General features: G+C 38.0%; 1 long non-coding RNA gene across 1 annotated transcript in view; it reads right to left on the reverse strand.

Moving 5' to 3' along the window:
- The window catches only part of LOC149314496 (uncharacterized), a 198510-nt gene that overhangs the window by 130914 nt on the left and 45006 nt on the right, over positions 1-22590 (reverse strand). The window contains exon 2 of the long non-coding RNA XR_016280929.1: positions 18671-18718. This is a non-coding gene — a long non-coding RNA (uncharacterized LOC149314496). The remainder of the gene's footprint in view (positions 1-18670; positions 18719-22590) is intronic.

Here is a 22590-nt window from a genome sequence, read left to right on the forward strand (position 1 = left end):
AGTGAAAATTTGTGGTAAATTTTAAAATGGGGAAACTGTGATTCTGAATGTTGAGGTTGGATGGTTACAAGGGGCTAAATCTAATTGTCTGTTCCAACTGAAGTAAATCCAATTAAATCAGTAGAAACATGGCAAACAGTTAAGTAAGCTCCATTGCTTCACTGTGTCTACTCTAGCTTGAACAATCAATTGGATTTAGCTCAGTGTCAAGATTATATGGCAAAATCTTTTTGGAAGATCGCTGAGATGGGTCCACCCAACCCATCACTGAAATGACTTAATGACTTCAATATCATATGGAATTGCCAACTTATTTTTACCTTAGGGACATATCTGTTTCTGACATCTCCTCCTGCCACAATAATGCTTATGCATGTAGATGTTCTTACTGTTTGTAGTTTTTAGCAGCAGCCAGTGTGGAAAATTACTCAGAAACAATAACTGTCTCACCAGCACCATACAGGTAAGGTAAAGATATTTCACGTTGACAAGGTTGTCAAGTCGTGTACAACCATAGGGTGTGGTGCTCATCTCCATTAGTAAGCCAAAGAGCAAAGGTTGTCAGAGACTACTGTGTGATCATGTGGCCAGTATGATTGCACAGAACATTGTTTACCATCCCACCAGAATGGGACTTATTTATAAACTTACATTTGCATACTTTCAAACTGCTAGGTTGGTAGAAGCTGGGACTGGTGATGGGAGCTCACCATACACCTATGCTATAATACTACAAACTTGTATATGTGTGTGCTTGCACATTCCCTTTCTCCATCACTTTCCCTCTTTCTTTAATGGCTCTGTTTTTTCAACTTTCCAGTAAGGATGCCACATTTCTTCTTGACACTGGGATTACAAGAGAAGTTGAAGATCCCTTATAACAAAACGGGAAACACAGGCTAAACAGGGACCAAATGAGCATAAATTTCTTATTATAATGTTCAAGTGAGATCCATTTTCTTTTGTTTTCTCTTTAATGATATGAATTGAATGGATAAGAGATCAAAGTTGCTAGCTTGCTGCCAAATTGGAGTATGATATAATTTTGGTTGCCAGAGTAATTTTGGCAGGAGAAGAGCCTGATTTTAGGGAAGATTCCTTAACTGAGCAGTCATGTGTGTATCTGTTTGTAAAACCCAATATATACATGCACAGGTGTTCAAAAATTGATCCTCTGTCACACTGTCACAGAAAACACTGTTCAACCTCTGTATTTATCAGCCTCTTACCTTATCCTCTGATACCTCGCTAGGTGATTTATAATTTTGAAAAAAAAAAAACAATAAATAAAAAATTTTAGTCAGCAATATCTGAACCACAGTTCAAGCACTAGATCCAGTTCTGAGTTCTGGGGTTTGAGAAATGTTGCACTTAAAAGAGTCTGAATTTATGAGCCATGTATAATATTTCCATTGGCAATTCATTGTTAGTGGTTCTCTCCATAATAAAATGTGAAGAAGAAAATGAAATAACTGCAAGAATACACAGTGGAGTTAGCAAGCATAGCTTGTAACAGAACAAACTAAATGGACTCTCACCTGAAACCTTTGAGAACTTATGCTAGTCAGTCTAGACAATAGTAATTTAACCAGAACAATGATCAGTGTCAGTGGAATGCAATAGTGTGTTCAATATGTTCTGAATTGGACACATTCATGGAAGATAAGGCTACTAGTCATGAAAGCTATATTTGGCTACAAGTGTCAGAGGCAGATTATCAAGGGTTCACATACTTCAGTTCTTTCACAAGCTAGGGCATGGTGCTCAAGGAAAAAGGTAAAACCATCACATAGACTACTACCCCCTTTTTTTCCTATTCTTGGATGTTGATATGAATTATTTGCCTAGTTGCCAGTTCCTTTAAAAATTGTCTTTATCTTTTATGCATCTCTTGTAAGCATATTAGATTGTACTTTTCTAAAGTATGAATCCCCCCCCCCCCCCCCCGTTTTATTGGGGAGTTCATTCCCTTTACATTCCAAGTCAATATTTTCATCTGGAATCTCAATCAAAAGTTTATCAAAGAAAGGTAAATTCAACAAAATCTAATTATTTGAGAATAAAAAAATACTCCTTGATTTAATTATTTAGTCAGTCAGTCAAACAAAAGGGCTTTATCCCTCCTCCTCCTTTGTTTCTTCATCCCTTGTCTCTCCTTCTTCCCTCTTCTTCCTCTATGTATCCCTCTTCTTCCAGCCTTGGCTTTTCTTTCCTATCACTCTCTTCTCTGGACTCCTTTTCTTCTGGAACATCGTCATAACTCTCAAAACCCAGAATTCCATACTTGCAACTCCATTTTCTTTAGAATCACTGGCCCCAATCTTTCTGCTCCCTTCTCACCTCCTTCTGGGCCTATCACTATGTCTTATTTTGGGGGTATGGCTTATATTGCACAAATGCTTAGAAATCCTGCTACGGCTTATTTTATGGGTATGTCTTATTTTCAGGAAAATAGGATATTACCTAGAAAACTCTCTGACGATAATCCATTAATCCTTAGCATGAAAGAAATTAACAAACCATATATTTGGAGACTAAATGAGGGATTGCTCCAGGATAAAGGCATTTAAAAAAAAACCTATAAATATTAACCATTTTAAGGAAAATATGTCCAAAGAAATAAAGATAACAACAATATGGGATGTGAGTAAATCAGTATTGAGAGTCCATTTAATGCAATAAAATGTAGAAAAGAGGGAAAAGAAAAAAGAAAATATTAAGAGGCTTATGAAGAGCTTAGAAGAAAAAGAGGAAGAGGTGAATAGAAAACTGACTAGCAAAAGGACAATCAAAAAAATAAAAATAGTACAAAAACAGATTGCTTGGAAAATCTGGCTGAAGTGGGGAGAAAATTGAACATGACAAATCAAGGAACATTTGAAAATTCAGATAAAGTTGAAAAATGGTTAGCTCAAAGATAAAGGGAAAAGAAAAGAAAATTGTCCACATCAAAAACAAAAACAGTGAAATTTATACTCAAGAAGAGATAAAAGAAATTTTTCAAGAATTTCATTCAGATTTATATAAGGAACAACCAATATAGGTAGAGGAGAATACTTAGGAAAAGATAATTTCTATACGCCAACAGAAGAGCAATACCAGAGATTGAATGAAGAGATTAAAACTGCAAAAACTGAAAAGCCCCAGGGTCAGATGTCCCCACTTCAAAATATTATATTTTTTATAGATTAATTGGTTATTCCCCTAAAATTAACAATGAATGCAATTTTGAAAGAAGTGATCCCTTAAACATGGAGGGAAGCAAATATAGTGGTACTCCCCCAAAAAGGCAAAGATGTAACAAACACCAAAAATTACAAACCAATTTCACTTTTAAATTTAGATTGCAAGATTTTTACCAATATAGTAGCAATTGAAAGAATGTATAGAGAATTGGATTGACTGTGACCAAAGGGGATTTCTCCCCAGAAAGAAAATGAGAGAAAATTTGAGAACTATATTAAATACACAAAAATATTATGAACAACATTGTGGTAGGAAATTAGGATTAATATTTGCTGATCTTGAAAAGGCATTTGATTTGGTGAAGTGGAATGTAATTAGTGAGATAATAGATAAAATGAAATTAGGTAAAAAAAATTAACACCTGGATAAAGTGAAATTTAGAAGAATCAATTAGCTCAGATATGTATAGATGGAAAGAGGACAAAAACTTTTTGATAGAAAGAAGAACAAAACAAGGGTGTTCTGCGTCTACCCTGCTGCTCATATTGATAATAGAGATTTTGGTAAAAAGAATTAAAGAAGAAAAGGAGATAACAGGTTTAAAAATTAAAAAGCATAATTTTAAAATTAGAGCTTTTGCCAATGATGTGGCTATAATATTGGACGAACTGGGTACATGAACTGGGTACACGGGTTTCAAAATAAATAAAGAAAAATCTGTGGTTCTAACTAAAAACCTATCAGCAGCAGAGGAGTTAAGCAAGAAAAAAGGAATAAAGATTCAAAAAAACAGTGAAGTATTTATGGATCAGCATCACAAATAAGACCATAAACATCTATGAAAAGAATTATAAGAAAGCGTGGGGAGAAATAAGGAAGGATTTAGTGAGATGGAACAGAACAAAATTCTCATTATTGGATAGGATCTCTACAATAAAAATGCTAGTACAGTGCACCTACGTCATACGCGGGCAAGATATACGTGGCTTTCAGCATCTGTGTATGCTCAAGCCAGAAGAAGCGGCACCACATGCCAGAAAGACTAATGGTGCGCGCCCATGGTGCATGCACCACGCTATACTGCATGCCGCCACAGGCACAAGCCCCATTGTCTTTAATGGGGCTCAAGCATATGTGTAATTTCCCTTACACGAGGAGTCCAGAATGGATCCCCCACGTAAGGGAAATGACCACTGTACTCCCAGAAATATTATTTTTGTTTCAGATGATTCTGATAACAATTTCAAAAAAGGTCTTTAAATTATGGCATATAGAAATCAGAACATTTAAATGGGAAGGGAAAAAAACAAGGGTCTGATTAAAAATTTTACAGAACGTAAAGGAAAGAGGGGTATTAGGATTCCCAAATTTAAAAGGGTGGGAAAATATTGGGATATGGTACTTAAAACAATATGCAAAATGTTAGATATTACAATACAAAGGTGTGGTACAGACCTCCCAAAATTGGAGGCTTGCCGCCACCTTCCCCCCCCAGGCAAGCCACAGCCACCAAACCGCACGGCTTCCCTGCGGAGGAAAAAGAGCCTGTGAAAAGTGGGTTCTTTTTGCGCTGCCACTGTGATGTCCAATTGCGCCAATGGCGCACTCATGCCATCACAAGCGTCTGTCATATAACAATGGCAGTGCCTGTATACACGAGGTCTCGTTCTTGTTACAACACCGTGCTGTACTAGGGTTAGGGACTGTGCAGTTGCGATCCCATAACCCTAGTACACCACCAGCATGGCACTTTAGCACCGTGTGTACCAGGCCAAAGACTACCTGAATTGTACTTACTGAATATGTTGAATGACGACTTAGAGAAAGAATATGGGAAAATCCTTTTTTACACAACCACAATGGCAAGGATAACTTTGGCTCAGAAATGGAAATCTGGTGATATTCCAAGCAAAAAAGGGTAGATATGGAAGGATATAAGAAAAAGTAGGAAGTGTTAAAGGAAGGAGAAAGAACGAAGGGGAAAAGGAAGGAGAGAGAGGGGCCCTAGGGGGCGTCCTGCAGGAACCTCCATTTTTGCTGGATCAGGACCATGGCAACCACATACCACAGCCCCAAACCGACCTTTCCAGGATGCAAAAAAAAAAAAAAAATTGCTTTTTGCACCCTAGAAAGGTGCTCCTTTGGCACTGCATCACCTGTATGCTGCACTGAAGGAGCACCGTGCAGGGTAGCATGCAGTGTCATACCACTCTGGGAACAGTGCCATGGTGTGAGTTGTGGAGACCAAACAGCCAGTCTGAAGAGACCCAGAGTAAAGGAAAGGTAAAAGGGTGAAAAGAGAAGGAGAAATCAGAGAATTAATGGAGTAAGGTAGCATGAGAAGAATATGAAAGGGCATGGAAGGTAATAGTTTGAAAAGATAAAGAAATCAATTGAATCATATATACACAAATGATTTTATGAATGACTGTATTTTTTTATAAATAGTATTTGTATTTGTCTTTTATGTTTTTAGTTTGTAAGTTTTTATATACATTAAAGATTTATATTTAAAAAAACAAAACAAAAACACACACATGGGATCAGACCATTAGGTTTCAGAAATTATTCATACACTAACATTTTTGTGCCGTGGTCTGCAGTATTCTGTATGCCCTTTAGTGCTTACTCATTCAATATCTATGACACCCATTCGTCAAGGAGCTCAGTTCTACGCACAAAGAGGACCTTAGGTTGGAACAGTTCTAGTCCTCAGGTACCTTAATCCAACCTCCTAAACAGTGCTATTCTGGGAACATGCGTGAGAGAGTGCTGTTGCACTGAGGCATCTGGTTGAGTACTGTAGGAACAGAATGTTAGATTGGGTAAGGCACCTCACTGATTCAGCATTGTGATTCTCATGTTTCTTTAAAGAAGAACATTGCGGGGGGGGGGGGGGGGGGGCTAAACAGAACCACCACAAAACTTCTCAACAAGGACTGAATGGCCCAGTTGTTGAGATGTAAACTGCATCACAATACTTCCAGACATCTGCTAAAGAATAAGTCACATTTGATTTCCGTGATATGTACACAAAGAAATACTTCTTTGGTATAAATATTACATGTGAGAAATTAATCTACAGACTTTTTACTGAGATTATCTAGGATGAAATGTGAACACACTTTTAAAATTTGCTGTTTTACATTTTAAAATTCTCTGAGACTGAGGCACTAATTAACCTGTCTAAGGAGTTTATCACACATATATTGTGAAACATTCTGTGGTTTGAAAGAGGAGGAAATGGAATGGATTTTATCGCAAAGCCTCATTTCCATAACATTCTCCTCCAGGGCTCTCTCAGTTCTGTTCACATCATCTTGCTCCAATGATAGAATTTCGTCTTTCCTTGCCGGAAAACGTTATGAGGCTGGTACTCGTGCTGTGTGTGATATTTCTGGCATCCCGGTTGTGTTCCCGTCTCAACCATTACATTATGACATGGTATGAAACCCCTCCTCTTGTCTTATCATCTCCTTTCCCTTAATACTGTTGCTGTCAATATGGGGTGGCCAATTCCCATGGTTCCCTGTAATAGTATTGAAGGGTTTTGATTAATGACATTCTGTCCTTAACAGCATTTGATTTATCCAGAGTGGAAATGCTTCCTCTGTTGCGAAATTGCTGCTTTTTTCTCTTATCAAGAAAGCAGGATTCATATGATGGCATAATGATAGCAAGTGGATGAAAGGAAATCACTATGGGAAGATTGACCACTATTTTTAAAAAATGATATCTGCATATTTTGATTGCTTGTAATTAATAAACTGAAAATAGGTTTTTAAAAAAAAATCATATATGGAATAATAACACTGTGAAGAAGGAATAAAGAAAATCCATGGAATGCTGGTGTTAAATACAGAATGTAAGTTAAGTGTGTAAGAATGTTACAGATAACGTTATCATATGTTCATAATGTAATGTAAATTCTGTTGACATTTTTAATTTTCTTCTTCTGTGTTCCTGCTCCATCATCATAAAATGATCTATCATGTAGAGAAGGCTAGCGAAAGTCTGTGAATCCATTATGCGTTCACATAGTGACACAACAAAGATCAGAGCACAAGGCTTTGGTGAACCATAGAAATGCTCTCCCATTGTACTTCACATCAAATCCTCTTTCAGAAATATGCATGCAGGGAGACATGGGGAAGAAACATGGGGAAGAACAGGTAGCGCTTGGGAAGAGACCTGGCTGTGCGGTAATATCCTTTCACAGGCAGGTCAAAAAATGATAACATGTTGTGTTCACAAGTAATGCTGTACGATAGCAATCACTCCCAGTACATTAACATAGTGACCGGAAAATTGGTAGCATAAGCCTTCATCTCATTTCACGACCTATCCACATTGGGAAGCAGAATGGAACGGGGAAAAAGTGAGTGTGATAAGCTCCTCAATTATTTTTTAAAGTGTAGTGTTTTTCTGATTTTCTTGTAAGAAATTCAGAATAAAATTTTAAATTTAGCTTTGATTCTATCAAATTTAATATACGATACAGCCCCTCATCCATAGCTTCATTTGGACTGAACTCCATATCTGCTCATTCTTGTAGTATACTTCTCCACTCATTTCAATGAAATAGGTAGTTCCATGCTCATATCTTTTCATTTATAGAAGTGTATCTTTCTCAGGGACATAATCTGACATGATTCATTGTCTCATAGTAAACTAGAAAAGTGTATGGAGGATATCATTATGAACTATCACAGGTGGCAGGCCTTTTTTTAAAAAATGGAGGAAAATTGCACACTTTTACAATTGGTTTATGTGCATTTATGCAAACTAAACTATATTGAAAAATATGATAATTGCTGTCTTGTAGCAAGAGTAGTCACCCTGGAAGGGTTGTTTGTGTGTTTGTGACAAATCAGCCTGTCCTTTTTGCTAGCTGTGTGTTTGCCTAGGTTCAAAAGCAGGAAGAGACTAGTTCTGAGCAGAGATAGGAACTGTACACAAAATACATTTTGTGCAGCTTACAAAAACTGCAACAGGACAACAAGTGGTTCACTCTTGTGCTGGAGACAAGAACTCTCAAGGGTGCTGGAGAATCCTTGAGATGTTGTCTTACAAGCTGAGATGGCAAGTCTTGACTAAAATCTCAACAACAGCAAGATTTCTTCTAATCCCTATTTTCTATTTATTAATTTCAGCAGAAAGCCCTTGTAGCTACAGAGATGAAATGGGCTCATCAGAGCTTTAGCACCTGCAAGGAGTTGCCAGAGGCGAATGCAGGTGTCATTTTTAGTCCTTGCTGCTTTTATGGGATCAACATAGCAACCATACCCTGACCTAAACTCATTAACATTTTGAATACTTTATTGACATTACATGAAACTAAATGTAGAAGGAGCACAATGGTGAATGTGCTCTTCTATAAATCGGGCCTAATAATGAAAGCTGACACATTGGGTCTTGGCTTTTTTAATGGTTATTTCAGTGGAGTACCACTTTGTTAGACACAGAAAATTTACTTGTAAGCTGTTAAGAAGTAGAGATGTGTATTTGAAATAAATATAACAAGATGTGGGTTTATGGATTAAAATTGAACAGAAAGCTGTGGTGTTTTATTAAAGCTAGGAAGGAGAAGAGATTTGTCTCTTTTCCATCTGATTAAAAGTTTAATCTTTACAGCCCACAGATAGGTATATAATACATTCCTCTAAGAAATGCTGTGTTACAGGTACAGTACAACTTTATGGTACACAGTTCAGCAACATAATCCCATATGTACTACAAAGGATAATTTATTATTGACAATGGAGAGAGGAAATGTTCAGTGGGGCAGTGCATCTCCAACTGCCAGAGCCCATTATGGGCTATCCAGTGCATATTCTCTAACTTGTTTAAAAATTAAAAATTAAATCCCAAAAGACATATATCCCCAGCATATAACTGGTTGTTATTAGCTGCCTTTGAATTGACTTTGGCCCAAAGCAGCCCTATGAATGAGAGATTTCCAAGTTACCCTAACCTCAACACTTCTGCTCAGGTCCTGCAGATTCATGGCCATTTCTTCCATGACTGAGTCTATTCATCTAGAGTGTGATCTTCCTCTCTTTCTACTGCCTTCAACCTTACCAAGCATTATTGTCTTCTATAATGATTCATGCCTTTTCTAGTGAGTTCTGTATTTTCAGTATATGGCCAAAGTACGACAGATTCAGTTTAGCTATCCTGTGTGCAAGGGTTCATTTGTTCTAGGACCCATTTATTTGTATTTTTATCTAATTCCTCAAGGTCACTCTTGAAGACTAGAGTTGTAGCCCAACATTCATACCACTAGACCACTGAAAGAGCAAGCATTGTGCAATGGTTTGAGAATTGGGCCATAAATCTAAAGACCAAGGTTTGAATCCCTGCTCAGCTATGGAAACCCATTGGATGACCTTGGGCCAATCACATTTTCTCAACCTCAGACAAAGGCAAAGACAAAACCCTCTGAACAAATTATTCCAAGAAAACATCATGATAGGTTGGCCTTAAGGTCACCATAAGTCAGAAATGACTTGAAGGCACACAACAGCTATCTATAACTAAGCATGCATATTTTAGCTGTGTTTTCTTACATGTGACATGCTTTATAAAAAGAAGCAGGAATAGCAAATTGTGCTGAGAGCAAGAGGAGAGAAGTGTGTGTTCAGATTGGAGCTTCAGCATAAATTCAGTCTGCCAGCAAGTGAAACTATAAGTTTACACAAAGGAAGAAATTTTGCTATCTCTGCATCTTTGTGTTATGCATCCTTACGTGCCATTTGCTGAATCTATCATTTTCAGCATATGTCTTAATGAGAGCATACCATGTGGTAAAAATGAGACTAGGAAATGTGATATACATAATACAGAGAGAGAGAGAGAGAGAGAGAGACATACAGAATCCAATGGGCGATAACACTGCTTTTCCATCTTTTAATTTAGTGTATATATTTTGTAAAGCATCACTATAAACACTATCCCCCTCCCCATCTTCTCTTGAACATGCCAATGGATAAGTCTTTAGAATAAAATACCCCACAAAATCCAATGAAGTCATTGCATGCCTGGTGTATAGGATTGGTCACCTAGGTAACAAGGGGACCGTACACATTTAGTAGCTGGGTCCAAAGAACTTACTTGGCAGAAGAGATGTCATGATCATAAAAGAACTGTCCACCCAGAGTGATACTCCTCTTACAGTACAGAATCAATGACAAGGAGGGAGCAAACCCACATGAGTAGAATAGTGTGCAGCAGTGAAGGAGGCTGGACATGCACTCTCACTGCCATGTGCCACTCTATACATAAGTAGAATGGTGGGCAGAAAGGGGAGTAAAACATGTAGGCCGATCTGGGCACAGAGCTGTGCTATAACTTCTGTGTATACATGGTCTCAGCCCATGCCCAGATTGGGAAAAAACAGCTGGTGTGTTAATCTCCTATGTTCCCTTTGATTCTGAGAATATATGTCTTGAATTTCATTAGTAATTTTCCATATATAAATTCTACCCTTTTGCCTATGAACAAATGAGCCACAAATTTGATTATTTTACTAATCTAGTGGTGCAATGCCAGATGCTTTGCCTACAGAACTTCCTTTCCTCGTGAAGTTTTACCATCAACCAAGCCTATTGTGTCTGGATTTATAAAGATCAAGTGTACTCCCAGCTCTGCCTGGGGAATACAGCAAACAAGAGTTGTGATAGACTACCTATACTGACCTTGGATACAATTAGCTCATTTTTATATATTGGAAAGCCCACTGAGCCATACGGAGATGTTACACATCACAAGTAGGTTTGTGGCCTAGCTGAAAGAGAAGTCAACACAAATGGAACAAACATGACCAACTGTAATAGTAAAAAATAGGGAGAAGAACTCTAACTGAGGTAGAAGTAGTATTTCCAGATTTTCAGGAACTAATTTGAGAACTAATACCTTTTCCTGCCATTCTTCCTGGGGACCAGAACCCTAGTTAAAATGGTAGACTGTTAACCTACCATTAGGTTAACAGTCTACCATTGTTAAACTTGCCATTCAATTGAAAGTGAAAGGACAATATCCCCATTTGCAATAACAGTGTTTCATTCTATAATATTCCAAAGGATCCTCTACATTCCTGGTTAACACATTTATTCTCCGAAGAGGAACCACAGTTATGAAACATTATATGAATCTGTTGACTACGCTTGCTTGTGAGTGACTTTATAAAAAAAGCTTGCAAATTGAAATATTAAAGCAATGTCTGATCAACACAAACCACCCAACAAGAATCTTATGGTCACCATAAGTTGGAAACGTCTTGAAGGCCTATCACTCACGCACTCACTCACTCACTCACTCACGATTGCCAGTTTTACTTGTGTTTTTATTTGCTATATGGATTTTAAAACATTTCAGTGTTCATCTTGATTTTATAATAAGCTACTTTGCTTTTTGTTTCTTCATGGGGCCATGAGTTGTGATGTGGATGTCTTCATGACCATGGGATTTTCTTGGCAAGTTTCATTCAGATGAGATTTTTCATTGTCTTCCTCTAAGGCTGGGCGCATGTGACTTGCCCAAGGTTTCATCCCGTGGATTTCATGACCAAGCAGAAATTGAACCCTGGTCACCAAAGACCATGTTTGAGTGCTGAACCCTGGTCCAACACTTAAACCATTATGCTACACTGGCTCTCAGCAATCAAATACCTAACTGAAAATGGTTAGTTCTCAAAGGTGCAACGGCTATGGGATCTCACACAGGCCCTAGTACCAATTCTCTTCTCTTGGTGGTGTTACAACAGCAAAGGAATTAGAAAGGAAGATGGCTTTAAAAATCCAAACTCTGTTACATAGGTATATCTCTCTCTGGGGCTCACACTGAGGCCAAAGAAAAATCTACAAAAGTCAGTGCAATTTCAAAGAGATGGGCTTTCTAATCTTACACTACACCACAGTATGCATAAATAACATTTGTTTTAGCAATTTCTTCTGTATCTTTTAGCCCCAAAGGCAACTTTTAACAGTTGAGAATAATATACATATAGACCTAACTGAGAGCAACATCAATGCATTCTGGCAGCAAGGAAACAATGGAGCCAACTGAGATAATCTAAATGCCAGGTGAAAAGAGGAATGCCTCCACCAGTTTCCTTAAGGACTCAGCCTAACATTTCTATAGTTATAATAAAACTTGAATAGTAACACTATAAATGTGAATATGTGTACAGTTTTTATAAAAAAAAATGGCAATGAAAAGATTCAAGATAAGCTTCACCACGCATGCAATATCATTGTAGGCTCTTTTTTCAAAGAAAAGAAAAAGCATCATCAAAATGGATGGCAGAAATCCATGTATATGTCACTAGGGAGAAAGATAGATAGACAGAGACAGAATGTTAGAAAAAGTTGCAATAATTTAAGCAAAAACTTACTTTTACATTTGATGAAGTATGAATAGGTGGTCTGTGCATTTACCCTATATACTGTCCAACTAAAGATAGGCACCCTCAAGAATGATTTAATTGACTCTCTCACTTCAGTTTAAAAAAAGTTTTGAACTGGAAAGCATTTCAAATGAAGGACACTTGCAAATGGAAAACTGTCTTCTGTGAAGGAGGACACATGACCACCAGTGGAATCTGAAAAGATATTCCTGAGCCACAGGTTTTCTGCACAATATACAGGATTATGGTTTACTTAATAGGAATATTTTATGTAATTCTTGCAGGCAATGGGGAGCTGGAGATCCAGCAGCAATAGTATAAATTCCAAGTTTTTGAGGTCTTCCTTTCATTTGATCATGTCTCAGCAGCAGGAGATGGGGGAATGCTCCAGACTGGGAGAAAAATCATAGTATATCTTGCAGATATTGGTGTAAGTGGACAGCAATATATTATGAATCATCAGATAAAACTAGGAATTTATTTTTGTCTCCAATTTCAAATGGTGCTGTAGTGGGAATAGAAAGAATATCTGAAAATATTTGGGAAATAATTTTTTTAAAAGTGTTTCTTCAGTGTTGTGAAACTCTGTGAAAAGAATCCTGGACTGATTAGAATCTTCAATCTGTGACTTACTTTGCACAAAATTCACACTCTTGTGTGTGTGTATGCTCAAGAAACAAGATTTTGTGCACAGGTGAAAAGTCACCTCACTTCCTTTTTTGAGTGAGGTCATCTATAATCAATGGTGATAGGTTGGATTACAGCCACATAGTACGAAGCTTTGACAGAGTAGATGGACTGTGTGCCCTCATTGTTTTGGTTCCTACTAGTCTGAATCCTTTCAAGCAGAACTGCTTTGTCTATTAAAAATGCATTTGATATGATGTCTGCTTTTAATTAATCTTTCTGATTTTACAATCCAGGTGTCAGAAATATAGTTCTGTCAGAAAATCAATCACTTAGTACTTCACAGAGGTGCTTTTTACTGCATTTTTTATTGTCTCTGTCACAAATAATGAAAATAACACATTTCCCTGAGCCAGAACTATAGCTCCTCAATTAGGTATCAATCACAGGAAAAATGGATAATATATTAACTTGGAAAGCTATATTCCTTTCTTTGAAATGAAGCACAGCCCAACCGATAGGAAGGGAAATTACAAGTATTTCTGAAGAAAGTTAAAATGGTATTGCCTGCACAGTTAGTGCATACTTTAATAGGGCACATAACTCTCTGGTAATTTTGTAACTGCAATTCCTATCATGTGAAGTAGAAGGCTTTCACTGCCTGCAAACATCAGTTTTGTGGGTTTGGGGGGGCTATGAGACAGGTTTCTAGAAGAGTTTACTCCTGATCTTTCACCAGCAACTGTGGCTGGCATCTTCAGAGAACGCTGGCATGGAAGAGAGTGGGGTATATATACTGTTAGTTAAGAGGAAGCAATTTACATATTAATCTGTGTATTGTTCTGTTGTTGAACGGCAAGGTCTCAGGATGTCTATTTAATTAATGATCCATTGTCTGCTAGGAACCCCCCCCCCTCACCCTGGGTGGTTTTCATTTGCATTTGCCGGGTCTTGATTTTGATGTTTTTCAGGATTGGTAGCCAAACTTCATTTACTTTAAGAGTTTCTTCTTTCCTGTTGAAGTTGTCCAAATGTTTATGGATTTCAATGGCTTTTCTCATAGTTATTGACATGGTCCAAAATTTCAATGTTTGAAAATGCTGTTGAAACCACCCAGGGTCAAAGGGATTTCCCAGCAAACAATTGATCATAAATTAAATAGACATCCTGAGGTTTTGCCATTCAACAACAGGACAATACACATATTAACGTACAAATCACTTCCTCTCAACTAATAGTATATATACTCTCTTCTATGCCAGCCACAGCTGGTGGTGAAAAGTCAGGAATAAACTCTTCTAGAATATGGCCTCATAGGCCCCCAAAACCATGAAAAATAATTCCTATCATGCTTCACTATTAGCCACGCTGGCTAGGATAATGAAAGTATCAATCTAAAAACATGTGGAGAGCCATGCTTTCATCCCTTTCATTTAGCATAGATAGAAAGGACATGCTGTTAGTTGTTGGTTAGTGCATGTATGTGCCTGCAGACATTGAACTGAGTACTTTTCAATATAAAAATCATATTAGCAATGTTACTGCAGGTTGAGTGACCCTTATCTGAAATTCTGAAATCTGAAATACAGTCGGCCCTTCTAACACATGGATTTTTTATACACGGATTCAAGCATACACAGTTTGAAAATGTAAACAAAAACTATAAATTTCAAATATCAAACCTTGATTTTCCATTTTTTATAATGGACAACATTTTGCTATGTCATTATATTTAATGGGACTTGAGCATACACAGAATTTGTTATGCACGGGGGATCTTGGAACTAAACCCCAGGAGATAACAAGTGCATTTTCAGCATAAGGATGGTGAATAGATCCAAATAGATGCAAATTTGTGCATGAAAGTGAAGAAAATTATCCATCAATGTGAATGTGTGAAAATGTGCACCAATTCACATAATACACTTATATGTAGACTAGCTCAGAGATAGTGACAGCCTTGCTTTCAGATGGGTCAGTGTACACAAACTTTGTTTCATGGACAAAAATATTTTTAAAATATTATGTATAGAATTACCTTCAGGCTATGTATATAAGATGTATGGAAAACATATAATTGGTCCTCCCTATCAGTGGGCTACCACCTGCAGATTGGAGCATCCACAGATGGCCTCACTCCATTATTGTCAATGGCAGTGTGGCATGCAGCTGCACCGACACAGCCACATGCACATCAGCATCCATTAACAATAATGAAAGTTGAGATCCCATGTTTTTGATCTTTGTGTTAGGCTCAGGAACCAAACCTCCACTGATACAGAGGACCGACTGTAAATGAAATGTATGTTGAGACTTGGGACCCATCTCAAAGATAACTCATTATGTATATGGAAATATTCCAAAATTTGAAAGAATCAGAAATCCCCAACACTTCTGGCCTCATGTATTTCATATAGAGTGAGATTCAACCTATACAGTATACAGTATACAAAAATATGATTGCTACAAAAGAAAATCGTAATCATTAAAAAAAGCTCTGTAAAGAATAATAGAAATGGTAACTGAGATATGATCATTGCAACAAAGACAAGAACAGTATATGCAGAGCATTCTACAAGATGAACAAATTAAATGGGCTCTCAAAGATTTAAATACAGAACTATCAGCTAGCAGTGCAAATATTTCACTGTTTTGTCCTCACAAGTGCAGATGGAGAAGTTCTGCAGTTTTCTGCCCCCAATGGGAGAAAATACATATTTCTGCACAGTTTTCACCCAGTATTTACACATCCCAAAGAATCTTGGGAATTTTTTTCTGTGGAGGAATACAAGTTAGGGGGTTCTTATGGAAATCATGGGGAAAGGGTATGCAAAAACATATTTTTCACACAATAAGTACTGTTTCCAGATAACTACTTCTTTCCCCTATGCATTATTGTTTGTTTTGAGCGAAACAAAAACAACTCCCCGCAATGTTGCATAGAAGACACATGATTTTTGCACGCACACACACACACACACCAAAATAGAGTTTTAATAATATAAAAAACCTAAAAAATTTTTCTCAGAAGCTGTTTCCAGAAACCTGCAAAAGTTGTGCTTTTTGGACAAAACACATAATTTCACACACACAAACACACACAAAATCATGTAGCTCCTGAAGAGTTTTTTCTTCTATGAAAAATCAATTTTTACACAGGAACATACATTTTGTCCAAAAAAAAAAATAAAAATCAAGTTTACAGATAGTAACATGGGTTCACGTGCACAGGATTCCAGGCGAGGGGGGGGGGGGGTTGCACATCACTGAGAAATGGTGTGTGCAGTGTGCTGCCAGTCCCAGGGTGCCTTGAAGCAAGCAGTTGTCAAGATGCCTGTTTGCAAGGCATCCTGTGAGTGCAAGACTGCTGCAGGTGTCATCTCCCAAACCTGTGATCTCCAGCAACTCAGATATACTTTGAGCAGGGCTGTGACAATCTGCAAAGGTAGGTTTGACTGTGAAGATGGAGCTTCAAACTGTAACAAAAAGGAGCCTGGGATGCAGCCAAAAAACATATTTTTCACCAGACTTGTTTCTTCTTCCCTGTGCAATGGCACTGTAGTCTTGTCCCCAAGCCCTTCTTTGGATATTTCATCTCTCAGGTTCTTGTGCATGTAATAGTTCAACACCCCCTCCTAATACCCATTGGGAGCACAGAGTAATAATTAAAGGGCTCATGGTAGTACTGATCACGGAAACATGTGACCAGAACTTCTCCTTCACTCTTCCTTAAGAAATAAATCAGGCATATAAAAAGTGAACTCTTTAATTAAAAGAACAGGACAATTCAATGACAAAAGGTAACTAGTTGTAACAATAAGCTTAATTGGTTGAAATCACAAGATTTCCAAGTTCTTTTACCAATGGTTGACAAAAATAACAGAAACCAAAACAAACAAACAAAAAAACCCACAGGTTTAACAGGTTTTAAGGTTAAGATAAAGGTAGTCCCCTTGACATGAATGTCTAGTCATAACCAACTATAGGGAGTGGTGCTCATCTCTGTTACTAAGCTGAAGAGCCAGGATTGTCAGAGAACTACTCCAGTGGTCATGTGGCTAGCATGACTGCACCAAACAATGTTATCTTCCCACTGAAGTGGTACCTATCTATCTACTTGCATTTGCATTCTTTCAAACTGCTAGGCTGGCAGAAGTTGGAACTAGTGACAGGAGCTCACCCCATCATGCAGCACTTGGACTTGGACTTTCCAACCTTCTGAATATCAGAATTGGTGTCTTAACCACTAAGCCACTGCATCCCACAGGTTTATATATTTAAAAAAATGAGTGCTGTCCAACTCCTCCCAAATATTGTTAAATATTCTTTCCATCCTTACTATTTTCATCTATCCATAGTGTTATCCATAGATAGATAGATAGATAGATAGATAGATAGATAACACTACGAATGGAGGAGAAATTAATCAAGTTTGCATTTTGCTCTGAAGAAGGGGTGTAGCTATGGAGGTGGGGTGGGATGAGGGTGTAGCCCTTCAAATAAGAATAGCTAAACACTAGATAATATGTGAAGTCGAAGGCTTTCATGGCCAGCATCCACAGTTTTTTGTGGGTTTTTCACCACAGATGCTGGCAAAACGTCAGGAATAAACTTTTCTAGAACATGGTCACATAGCCTGAAAAACCCACAAAAAATAGTTAATATGCTTGGACAGGCCAAGTGACCAAGGGAATGAGAACACAACAAGTATTCTAGATATAAATTATTTTAATGTTTCACTCTCTACAACGCTAAAAATTTGAGGTCTGACAGAAAATTTCATTGCCAATTCTCTTCCCCTCATTCAGAGTTCAATACTTGGACATCTGAAAATTTTGCAATGCAGTTCTCTAAGTAGAAAAATGTCTATAGTAATGCCTATATTCATGATGAAATGCATTGATAAAATTGATTTCATTAAGGATACAGGCTTGGAAAAAATGTGTATATTTGGCAAATTTTATTCATCTGTTTATTAATTCATTTATTCATTCCAGCAAACTGCACCATTTTCTGGAAACCACACAGCTTTGGGTGACATGCTTCAGCATAATGGTTCTTTTGCTGGCCTGTGCACTTTTTAGGTTGTTTCAAAAGGGCTGCACCATAATTGTGTTTGTACAAACAAATTTATAGCAGTTGCAATCTCTTGGCAGTTGTACTTTTTAAGCCATTGCATACATGCATCCCCAGGCACTATTGACCATTAAGCAATAGAGGCATGCAGTAGAGTGGTGTCAGGTGCACATTTCTGCAACCAGTAGTATGACAGCTTGATCTAATGTGTGGGTAGCATAGTACATTGAAAGCATAGCTATTCTAGTGTAAATTTATGCCATGTATCTCCCTCTCTTGCATCTTGTTCTTTGTTTGCTTTGCAAGACTTTGTTTATACTTTAAAGTAAATTAACAACAAAAATGTTTTCAAGGAGGAAAAAGGTGATGTCTTACCTTCCGCAAGGTGAATTTTGTCCTCTACCCTGCTGGCGGTACCCAAGTCTGCAAGCAGGAGAAATTGTTTTAAGAAAGAGAAAGGCACGAACTTCTCTCTCCCCTACTGAGTCCCCTACTGTCGGTTTTTAAATGGTGATAGCCAATCAAATCTTTCCATTCCCTCAAGTTTTGAAAACCAGCATGAGGCATGTAAAGATAATGGAACAGTAGCAAAACCCAGGAGCACTGATTAACTGTGTGAGTCTCCCCTACTGTTCTGTGCTTAAAATATTAAATCAGCATAACCTTTTTACCAAGAGCACATAGAAGGGCTCCAAATCTGTGTAACCAATTGCTTTAGATAAGCTGAACAAAAGAGGAAGCCAATGGTTGTGCCAACTAAAATGTTATAAAGTCCATGGTTGCATGTATCTCTGTTGAAAACATGTCTGCAAGTCTTGTATCCACAGTCATCAATCCTGCAGACTACCTGTGAACCTCTAAAATGAGATGCATGCTAATGAAGTTAAAGAGATAGCCTGCCTTTCTGCCATGTCTTTCTATAGTTTGAAAGTGTGGCACAGCTGTAGTATGGGAAGGCTGCTCCCAGATTACTTTGGCCCTGAGCCTGTCCTGAATTCCCCATGTTATTTGGGCACTCCAGGCAAAGAGGTACCCAGCATTTATAATATGGCTGGGCACCTCTTTGTGACCTTAGAGGGAGCAACTCACAACAGCAGTGGTGGCACCAGGTGGTACGGTGGGACATGTGTGTAAACAGCTGTCCCATGGTGCTGAAGAGTGCTCCAGATTTTCCTGGAAAATCCAGAGCAGAAGGTATGTTTTTAAAATTCAGTTTAAGGGAGAGATAGCCTGAATTCAGTGCAGAATTGTATTTACCATGTGAAGATAGTCTGTGCTTGAATCAGTGCTTTGTCCCTGCGTTGTGTGAACAGACCGTCATGAGGATGAGGGAAACTGGTGTAAATGGTCCATGTAAACTTTGATATTTTTTTTAGTGCCAGTGACAATGAGGTAGAATTTCAAAGACTTTAGTTAGCATTCCTGCTTAGGCATGCAAACTTCTTTCATGACAAAGAGCAAACCATGAAGTTTCACTCAGCCAATGCATGTCTATGTTGTTACAATTTCTAACAGCAGTCTTTTGGAAAAGTGGAGTCAACTGGTAAGTACTAAAAATGTTGTGAATTAAGTGCTGTGAGCAAGTCTACTCCATTCTATCACATGCACTTCCCTAGGCTCCATATTATCTTTGGCAGACAGAATCTGCTGATAATCCAATGAGAAAAGATATGGCCAGCTTTCAATGACATGGATTCATTTTCTTAGTTCTAGTCAGGGGCATGGGAAGAGATTATAATTCCCTCTTTCCCTTTTGTTGTCTGATCCTTTCTGGCCACATACTTGCTTTGTGTCCAAATCCCATGACTTAGGACCTCATCACATGGGGCTTTTAGAACAGGCTTGCCACAGAATGAAAGGGGGCAGGAAGGGAATGGAATGGGGAAAGGACGCATTTTACCACATGCTGTTCAGAACAGTTGCTGAAAATCACCCTCTCGGGGACAGATGGGGAACAGAATGGGAACTTCCAGCAGCATCAGTGGAGTTCTGGCATGCGACCCCTTTCATTCTGTGCTGGGCCGATTCTATAAGCCCCATACAATGAGGTCATCTATTCAGAAATAACTTTTCCTTTTCTGAGAAGGAACAAATGATAGACTCAATATGTCTCTGTGTCCTCCTTCTTCGGAGAACCCCAGATTATGAGGGTCAATTGAGTAGCCCCTGCAGGAGAAAAGAGTGCTCTACATTACAAGATTAATGAACAGGCCAGTAGCAAATGTTAGTCCCAACTACAGTCCATTTATTTATCTATTCATTTAGATTATTTATATCCTGTTCTTTAGTCACAAATGATCTCAGAGCAGCTTACAAATTGTTGATTTGATAGGTCCCTATCCACAGATTTACAACCTAAATAAGACACAGTACACAAGGAAAAGGGAATGGCAATGGAGGAGAGGATTAAGTCCAGTAGATATGGTTATTCTCACCATTTGAGTCCAGTACAACGGCAGTTGGGATGGAGGGAGGGCCTTTCAGCTGCCTCTCGGCCTAGGCATGCTGTAACTGTTTAATTGGACTAGATTCAAGACTGATAAAATCAATGGGATTTTAATAAACCAACACTAATGTAAGGTCTATTGATTCCGTGGTCAACTCTGGGACTAGCAATTGGATTTAGACCTAGTTCTGTCATGTTTTAACTATAATAATGACATTACCAATATATAATCACTACCATAGACAAAACATGACTTCTGCTTTTGCTGCTTTTAATAACACCTAGATCTTACTGTAGTTCACACACAGAGCATTTGAACATGGTCCCTCTAATTTTAGCCAAAGTTTGAAAAATTTGTTGTGTGACTTTCTTTCCACTCCAGGGCTCATAATAAAGGAGCTACAGAGCAATATTTTCTAATTAGTGCCTCATAGTGCTCAGGCTATGTGATATAGCACTTGGTTTTTTTCTGCTAGCCTTTTTATGAAGATGAGAAGAAGGATAGAGCTTTAACAGTCAGCTAGGTTATACCTAAATTGCTCGTTAGTGCTTTAGATTCATTGATCATACTAATGTTTCCTCAACCTTGCAACACGGAGGTACTTTAGCAGTGATATTCCTCTTTGCCACTTCTAGTAAAACATGTTCTGGAGCGAGGACAGCAGACATGGTGCTTATCTACTCTACTGTAATTACATTTTCCCTGAAATGATGTAACTCTGAGTATCACCACAAACCTTTCCCTATGGTGATATTACCCTGCATTAATTTCTATAAGGTAAAATCACTGTGTGTTTATTTTTAATGTGGGGAAGGGGTATTACCAAGTCACAGTAAGTGACAAAATAGATTCTGTGATGTTGTAACATTAGAAACTTTTGCAGAAGGTTTCACTGGTTCCTGCAGCACTCCCTTGTCTTGATGATAAAGAGTATATTTTCATGATTAGCATGCAAATGATTTGCACAAAGACAGTGTGAGGTGGAGGTGGAATGCATATTTAAATTCTGAGACTGCATCTGCAACCATGAGATCTAGAACCCTAATATTCTTTCTAAGGGCAAACACTAGATGATATGCTAAACATCTGATGATAATTAGAATATCTAGATCTTTAGTCATGTGAGCAATGACGACCAGAAGAGTGCCATTTGGAGACAGAAGGGAAACCTTTTTCTGTGGCATCAAAAAGAAAAGAGAAAAGAAAAGAAAAGAGAAACTTCCCCCTTTTCTGAAGCTGCTATTGTCTGCATCCCATGACATAGCATCAGGTGGAGGGTTCATTGGGCTGTGAAAGAGAAAAGATTGACCCCTCTTTTCTCATTCCCAACAGACTGCCATCCCAATCCCAATCCCACCACCCTAGAGCTGTGAATGCGCTTACATTTTAACATAATTGTTAAATTGTTTATATTGTTTGCCTCCTTGAGATCCCATGATAAAAGGCAAGATAAAACAAATAAATAAATCCAGTCATCCCTCCATATTTGCAGCTTTGATATTTGCGGATTTGATTATTCACAGATTTCATTAATATGTTCTCTCTAGGACTGTGTAGGTCCTCCAGTGCAACTCTGTGGTCAACTTTAACTAAAAGTTGCACTGAAAGACCATTTGTAGCTACTCCAGTGCCATTCTATGGTCAGTGTATGTTGGACATTGACCACAGAGTTGCACTGGAGGACCTAGAGATTCCTAGAGAGGTGTCCTCTCAGAGAAAAACATGGTGTTTTTGTTATTTGCGCTTTTTCCATATTCACGGGGGTCTTGTTCCCCTAACCCTAGCGAATATGGAGGGACAACTGTAGTCTGATCTGTGGGATAATGTGATTTCTCAGCATTTTAATAA

Source organism: Sceloporus occidentalis, unplaced genomic scaffold, assembly GCF_023333645.1.
Source record: "Sceloporus occidentalis isolate IW3139 unplaced genomic scaffold, rSceOcc1.0.p SCAF_4, whole genome shotgun sequence".
Lineage (NCBI taxonomy): Eukaryota > Metazoa > Chordata > Lepidosauria > Squamata > Phrynosomatidae > Sceloporus > Sceloporus occidentalis.